Here is a 7,742-nt window from a genome sequence, read left to right as displayed (position 1 = left end):
GTGAAAGGAGATGTTGTATTTACTAAAAATTAATCCCAACGGCAACATGTACAGCACTTACTGAGATGCGAGGGTGGTTTATTATAAAAGGCCGAACACAAAGAGGGGAAGGTAAAACAGAACTTAGGAGAACTAAACTGGGAGAAGCTAAACTATAGAACGACAAACCTGAACACGAAGGGAGGACAGCAGGGGGAGCACACAGTGGATTCACAAAGAGTTTCCAGGAGATGAACACGGAGACGGAGATCACAGAGTAATGTGGAGGAACACAGGCAGACACACACTATAAATACACAGAGGGACACTGGGAAATCACACACAGGTGGGAGACACAGCTGGACCTGATTAACCTGACGAGGAACACTAACACCAGGGACCAACAGGGAGCACCAACCCAGAAACCCAGCATCCAAAAACCCCAAAACACAAACCATCCCAAAACAGTCCACAAATAATAATGATAATAATAACAATAACTACACTAAACACAAAATCACTGAGTCCACGGACTCAGGACCATGACAGTTGTTGCCATTGTAGTGAACTGTCTTGGTTGTTCCAGCAATCGGTTTGTGCCTAGATAAACCTAACAGTCAACAACTTGAAACCCACCAGATGTTCTCTGGATATTGTTCAATCGCGTTTGCCGAAAGTTGTTTTTGATATTGTGGGTTTGCTTTCTGTTGTCATTAGGGTGTGTCGACTTCAAACGTGCTGTGGTGGAACCTATTCTTAAAAAGCAAATATCAGTTTTATCCAACTTCAGACCAAATTGCCTTTTTGTTCTAAAGTCCAGGACAAAGTTGTCCTCCTTCAGCTCCAGACCTTTCTCAAAAAACATGGCATTAGTGACGCATTTCAGTCTGGTTAAAGCGCACCACAGCACTGAAACTGCTCTTTTAAAAGGTTTTAATGACATTTGAACTTTTACTGACTTGGGAGATTTTGCCATTTTAATACTATTAGACCTCAGTGCCGCCTTTGATACTGTAGATCATGGGATTCTTATCTCTCGGCTTGTACACTGTGTCGGAGTCAAAGGGACTGCATTGCAGTGGTTTAAATCTGGCCTGTCCGGCCGTGGTTTTTCTGTTAGATTGGGGGATACATAATCCTCAAAGACCTCACTGTCTTGTGGGGTCCCCCAGGGGTCCATTCTTGGCCCAGTTCTTTTTTCAGGTTACATGCTCCCTGTGGGTTCAGTTTTTTAGAAACCTGGCATCTCATTCCATTGTTACGCAGACGACGCACAGATTTACCTGCGACTGAAACGTAAATCTGTGAATCCTCTGAACGTTTTTAACCTAAATGAACAGAAAACAAAGGTGATTGTGTTTGGTCCCTGTGACCACTGCGACTTCGGCCCCTTAGAAATGTATAAAAATCTCTTTGTGAGGAACTTCGAGTCAAAACTCACTCCTAACGTTTGATAAACAGATAAATGCTGTAATCAAGTCCAGTTTCTTTCATCTTCGGCTACTTGCCAATGAGAAGCCATTTCTCTGTTTCAGAGACTTTCAGAGAGCTATCCATGCCTTCGTTTCATCTCGTCTCGACGACTGTAATACTCTTTACTCTGGTGTTAGTCTGTCACCAGTTAGCCGTCTGCAGCTGGTCCAAAACGCTGCGGCACAGTTACTAACTGGCACATGCAAGCGAGAGCATATATCTCCCATACTGGCATCCTTACACGGGCTGCCTGTTAGTTTTTAAGATTTTATTATTTGTTTTTGCACAGGTTAGCGCCCTCATACCTTCCTGATCTTTTTAATTGGTACACTCCTGCAAGATCGCGGAGGTCTGCGGACGAAAGCTGTCCAGAGGTCTAGATTAAATCACAGAGGAGATTGGGTATACAAACAAATACATTTCACTAATATAAATTACTGTATTATTACTGTTGTCTGTGAAGGTTCTCAGTCATCCAGGTCATCGTAGTCAAAGGAGCTTGCAAAGAAAAGCGTCTGGACTTCTTTAAGTTGCTTGAAGACGTTTCACCTCTCGTCCGAGAAGCTTCTTCAGTTCTAAGGTCAAATGGTGGAGAGTCCCAGATATAAACCTAGTGGGAGTAACCCCCCACAGAGGGACAAAAGGACCCCTGATGATCCTCTAATCACCTGAGCCAAGGTGGGAAACTGGGCGTGGGTCCCAATCAGCCAGAGTTTCGGGTGAGTTCATTGTGAAACCTGGCCCCACCTTATCATGCGAATTCCTGAGGTCAGAAGGCCCAGGATGTGAGTGGGCATTAAGGCGTCTGGGAAGGGATCTCAAAACTGGATTATAGATGGCAGACAGTTGGTGTCGTAAACCCCCGCCTCTGTTCAAAGATGGTCGCTCACAGTGGACATAGAAGCTTCTTTCACTCCTCTTTCAAACCATCTGTCCTCTCTGTCCAAAATGTGAACATTGGCATCCTCGAAAGAGTGACCTTTGACCTTAAGATGCAGATGGACTGCTGAGTCTGGTCCTGTGGAGGTGGCTCTTCTGTGTTGTGCCATGCGCTTGTGAAGTGGCTGTTTGGTCTCTCCAATGTAGAGGTCTGAGCATTCCTCGCTGCACTGTACAGCAAACACCACATTGTTAAGTTTGTGTTTTGGGGTTTTGTCTTTCGGGTGAACCAGTTTGTGTCTGAGTGTGTTGCTGGGTCTGAAATGCACTGGGATGTCATGCTTGGAGAAAACTCTCCTGAGTTTCTCTGATACACCGGCTACATAGGGGATGACCATGTTGTTGCGTCTGTCCTTCTTATCCTCCCTCGCTGGTATCTGGTCTTCTTTTCTGTGCCTCTTTGCTGACTTTAAGAACGCCCATTTAGGATAGCCGCACGTTTTGAGTGCTTCCTTTACATGTGTGTGTTCCTTCTTTTTTCCTTCAGGCTTAGAGGGAACATGTTCTGCCCGGTGGTGTAGGGTCCTGATTACTCCAAGGTTGTGCTCCAGAGGGTGATGGGAGTCAAAGAGGAGGTACTGGTCCGTGTGTGTGCGCTTCCGGTAAACTTCGATGTTGAGTTTGCCGTTCTCTTCAATGTGCACGGCGCAATCCAGGAAAGGCAAACAGTCGTCCTTTGTGTCTTCCCTGGTGAACTTGATGTTCTTATCCACAGCGTTAATGTGCGCAGTGAAGGATTCCACTTCTTGTGTCTTGATTTTGACCCAGGTGTCGTCCACATATCTGTACCAGTGGCTGGGTACTCTTCCTTTGAAAGAGCCAAGAGCCTTTCTCTCCACTTCCTCCATGTAAAGGTTGGCTACAATAGGTGACACGGGGGAGCCCATGGCACAGCCATGTTTTTGTGTGTAAAAGCCTTCGTTGTACTTGAAATATGTAGTGGTGAGGCAGAGGTCTAACAGTGTGCAGATCTGATCGGGTGTGAAGTTGGTCCTGAAGTTGGTATTATTACTGTTCTTAAGATTTCAGGCTGATCAAACAAAAGTTTAAATAAGAAAATAAAGAAGTTTGTATTAAAATACAAATTTTTTGATGAAATTTGGCCACACTCTGATGTTTTTATATCTGAAGGACTGAAATATAATCATATCATCAAATTACAATCAATCGACCATCAGCTTGGCAGTTTGACTCCGGGCCTCACAGCTTTAATTCTTTGCTTGTTTGCTTACAGGTGGAAGGCAGAAATTTCAGGATATTCCTGTGATAAATGTCATAGCCCATGTTTAATGCAGTATTAGGGCAAACCCCATAAACAGTATTTGCCTCTCATGCCTCGCCATCACACCTTTTCGCACTGTGATGTTCTTGTTTAGTTTAGTTTAGGCTTCAGTGTGTTCTCTTTGAGTTCTCCATGTTTCCCTGTTTAGGTTTCTCCCATCTGCCCACTATGTTGGTTGGTGTCGTGTCTTCAAGTATGTGAGTTTACATGTCTCCTGTGTTTAAGTCTCCTTCGCCCTTTGTGTGTCTCGGTGATGTCTTTGTCTCCCTTCGTGTCCCCCTCACTCGCTCTGTCTCGTCTACTCCTCTTGTTTCCCATCTGCAGGCTTGTTCTCCCTATCCATCCCTTTCTCTGTATTTGATGCTTAGTTTTGTCCATGTCTCATCTGCAGTGTCTATTTCTCAATCGCCATGTCAGGTCTGTGTGTCTTAGTCTGCGTGTTTCCTGTTTTATTTTGACAGTCTCGCATCTCATGTTCAGTGTGTTCAGGTTGCTTCCTGCTGTCTTGTCATTATGTTTATTTCGTCCCAGCTGTGTTCCCCGTGTGTTTCCTTTTCCCTCGTCACTCTCATGTGTATTTATGGGTTTAGCTGTCATGCATTCAGTATTAGGTTGTCTGTTACGTTCACGCCATGTTTCCACGCATCCACGGCACAGTGATGGCCAAATGACGCTTTCTAAAGCATTAAAGTTTGTACTGAAAAACGGTTTCTTAATGGAAGCTTTTCAACACAGTTCTCATTGGTGACATCTGGTGGCCAAAGTATGAAGAGCAGCTTGAATCTCGAGGGTTTAATGAACTGCTTTGTTCTGATTGTCTGCTCTACAGAGCTGAGCCGACAGCTTCTGTTGATGTCGGGTTATTATGTGTAAACATGTATACTTTGTGGGTGAAAAAATTACTTTCCGTCTATTTTAATAATAAATAATTTAGATGAATAAACCTTCCTTGTTTAAACATGTGCCATTCTCCTTCTGCTTGTGACTTCTTTATGTTTTTTATTAATAAAAAAAAAAATTACGCTACATCCAAACCACAATAAGTTGCCCTGAGCACCCTGACTATGTAATTAACCAGTGGGCAAGTGTGTTTATAATATACTATAACTTCTGTAATAACTACATGTATTGTGTATTTCTTATGTATATTTTTGACCTGGGAGCAGAACTGCTGATGAACTGGTTTAGGAACAGGCAGACGTCCTGTCTAATTGGCTCCATGTTTCTAATCATGTCGCACACTGGTTCACTGTGCCACAAAATCACCAAAACACACCAATGAATCACTTTGTTATAAACCATTGAATCAGGTACTGACGCAGTGATGTGACGATTGATTCCTTGGACATGATTGATCGCGTGACTCTGGTGAGACGAACCAAGCCAGTGTGTTGATTTTTTTTAACACATGCGCCGGATTTTCATGTTCAGGCTTTCTCAAGTTTATTTTTTAGTTTTTCAAGTTTGGGTTTTGTTTGGTCTTGTATTGCTTTGATTTGTATGGAAGAGGATTAGGACCACTGGGGGGTAGGGGGGGAGTGGGCACGTCTTTTTTAAAAATCTTTTCCAGAATTCTGACCACTGCACTCATGACATTTCCACACTACTAAATATTTCACAGTCAACTGTTAGTGATATTATAACAAACCGAAATTGACTGGGAATGACAGCAGCTCAGCCATGATGTATTCGTGATGGAGCAGACGGCTGAGTTTATTAAACTCCACCGAGACAGCGGTGAAGCAAAACTGAAGGCTAGACCGTCCAATTTCACAGCCTCGCATTTCCAGCCTACGGAGGACCTGACCCACGTAGACCACGAAGGCCCACGTAGACCACGAAGGCCCACGTAGACCACGAAGGCCGGGTCCTCGGCAGGACTGCAGGATGCAGCCTATAAATTTGGACACCCCCCAAATGTTTGGGCAAATGTTTCCCCGGGGGTCTGGACACCATTTGAAGGTCATGGGTTAAGGGAGTGTGGCCAATCTCTGTGCATAGGTTTTTGGTGTTTTTTTAATAATAATTGTTAAGGTGTAAGTGTAAAATGTAAAATTTTTAATCAGATTAATGGTCAAATGTATGTATATATTTATTTATTAAATGTGTATTGTAGAATTTTGGTGTAAGGTCAGAATTGGGAAAACTCCCCTGACAGTAACATAATAACAGCTGAGAGTTGTCATTAGATACAGCTGAACCTAACCTGACATGGTGAGACAACGGGAAAGCAAAACACAGAAAACTGAACACGGGACGCGGGACTGTCAAAGTAAAACAGGAACCAAGAGACATCCAAAGGCGCTACCTGCCATTAAATCCTCAGCCCTAGAGATAGTTAATTTTTCACAAAGATCAGTGCACATGGCTTTAGCAATGCTATCCAAATGTTCCTTACTACTCTCCCTGGAGTTGAGACCCAGTTGGACAACTTTTTGGAGAAAATCAGGAGGATCAAAAGCCTCCGACCCGGACTGTAAAGGAAGGAAACTTTGATAATGGACCCAAGTTTTCAACGTTTTGTGCTCTGATTTGTTAGTTATGTAATTTTTTTTGCCTCCCTCTTCCCGCTCCACCACAATCACAGGGCCTTGGCATAAAGGCGTGTCACCAGGGTGCAGAGGAGGCATCCCCCCCCTCTGTCCCCTTCTGGCTGCCTCTGCCTCAATTTTATCCCACAACTTAGACATTCACATTACTCACACTCTCATTACACATACATATAGGATCTTGGGGGTGGGCACGATACACGGAGTCCAAAGTACCATCAGGGTGTACACCCCACCCCTGGCGTCGTTGCCCACCTCTCAATTTTAAATACACGTAGACATTGAGGGCTAGCAGGAGGGACCATGCACTTACCTGCTGCTCTCTGGCCGTCCGACTGCGGTCTGGAGTGTGGGGCCTCCCTGCTGCTGCGGAGTCGGGGTGGTCTGCCTCCCCCCACCGCAGGGAAAAGGGTAACACCACCTGGGTCTGGGTGCAGTTCCCCCCTCCAGGGGCGGGGGCACCTAGACCTGGTTTGTAGAGTACGCTTGGGGAGTGTGATCGTGTGTACAACGTCTCTTTATGTCTGTCTCCACGTTGGTTGAGTGTGGAGTAAGTGCATATGAGAGCATGAGGGTGGGAATGGATGTTTGTGTCTGTGTGTGCCTGTATGTCTGTGTCTATATGTCAGGTTGGGTATCAGACGCCACCTCTCTGGGGACATCTCAGGCCCTCCAAGGTTTGGAGGCCTACTTTGGAATGATGGGTCAGATTTATCCACAGGGCTATCAGGACTGGATTGATAAACGATAAAGGCGCTGCGCTGAGTAAATGCCTTTGAGCCACACAGAGTTGGGTTTGGTTACGTCTATCTACAGTGGCTGGCAAAAGTATTGGGCCCCCTTGAACTTTCCCACATTTTGTCACATTACAGCCACAAACATGAATCAATGTTATTGGAATTCCACGTGAAAGACCAACACAAAGTGGTGCACACGTGAGAAGTGGAACGAAAATCATACATGATTCCAAACATTTTTTACAAATAAATAACTGCAAAGTGGGGTGTGTGTAATTATTCATAATTATTCATAATGCCTGAAACCAGCCCACTGAAGGAACAATGGGCTGGGAGGGCAGTTCCTTAATCTTTTTTTTTTTTAAATTCTATTTAAATCAAATTTTTCACAAATCATGGTCACAATACATAATGAAAACGTCGCGATTATACACAAAAAACCAAAAAGAAACCCCCCCCTCCCCACCCGAGGCTCATGTAAAGAGAAACAGAACAAAACAAAAAAAAATGTACGTCACACATCTGGAAAACACGTTTTTATATGGTCAATAAATGGGTTCCAAGTCGCAGAGAATTTTTGTTGTGATGAGAGAACTCTATCTAAGTTTTTCCAGTGGTAAAAACAAAAGCACCTCCTTTAACCACTGTATGTATGAAGGAGCCTTATCAGACTTCCAGTGGAGTAGAATACGTCTACGGGCAAGCAACGTAGCAAACGCTATGGCATTTTCCTGAGATTTACTAATTTCGTATTGAGGTGGCATAACTCCAAAAATGCCAATG

This window comes from Astatotilapia calliptera, chromosome 16 (assembly GCF_964374335.1).
Source record: "Astatotilapia calliptera chromosome 16, fAstCal68.1, whole genome shotgun sequence".
NCBI lineage: Eukaryota > Metazoa > Chordata > Actinopteri > Cichliformes > Cichlidae > Astatotilapia > Astatotilapia calliptera.
This window is presented reverse-complemented; position numbering follows the sequence as displayed.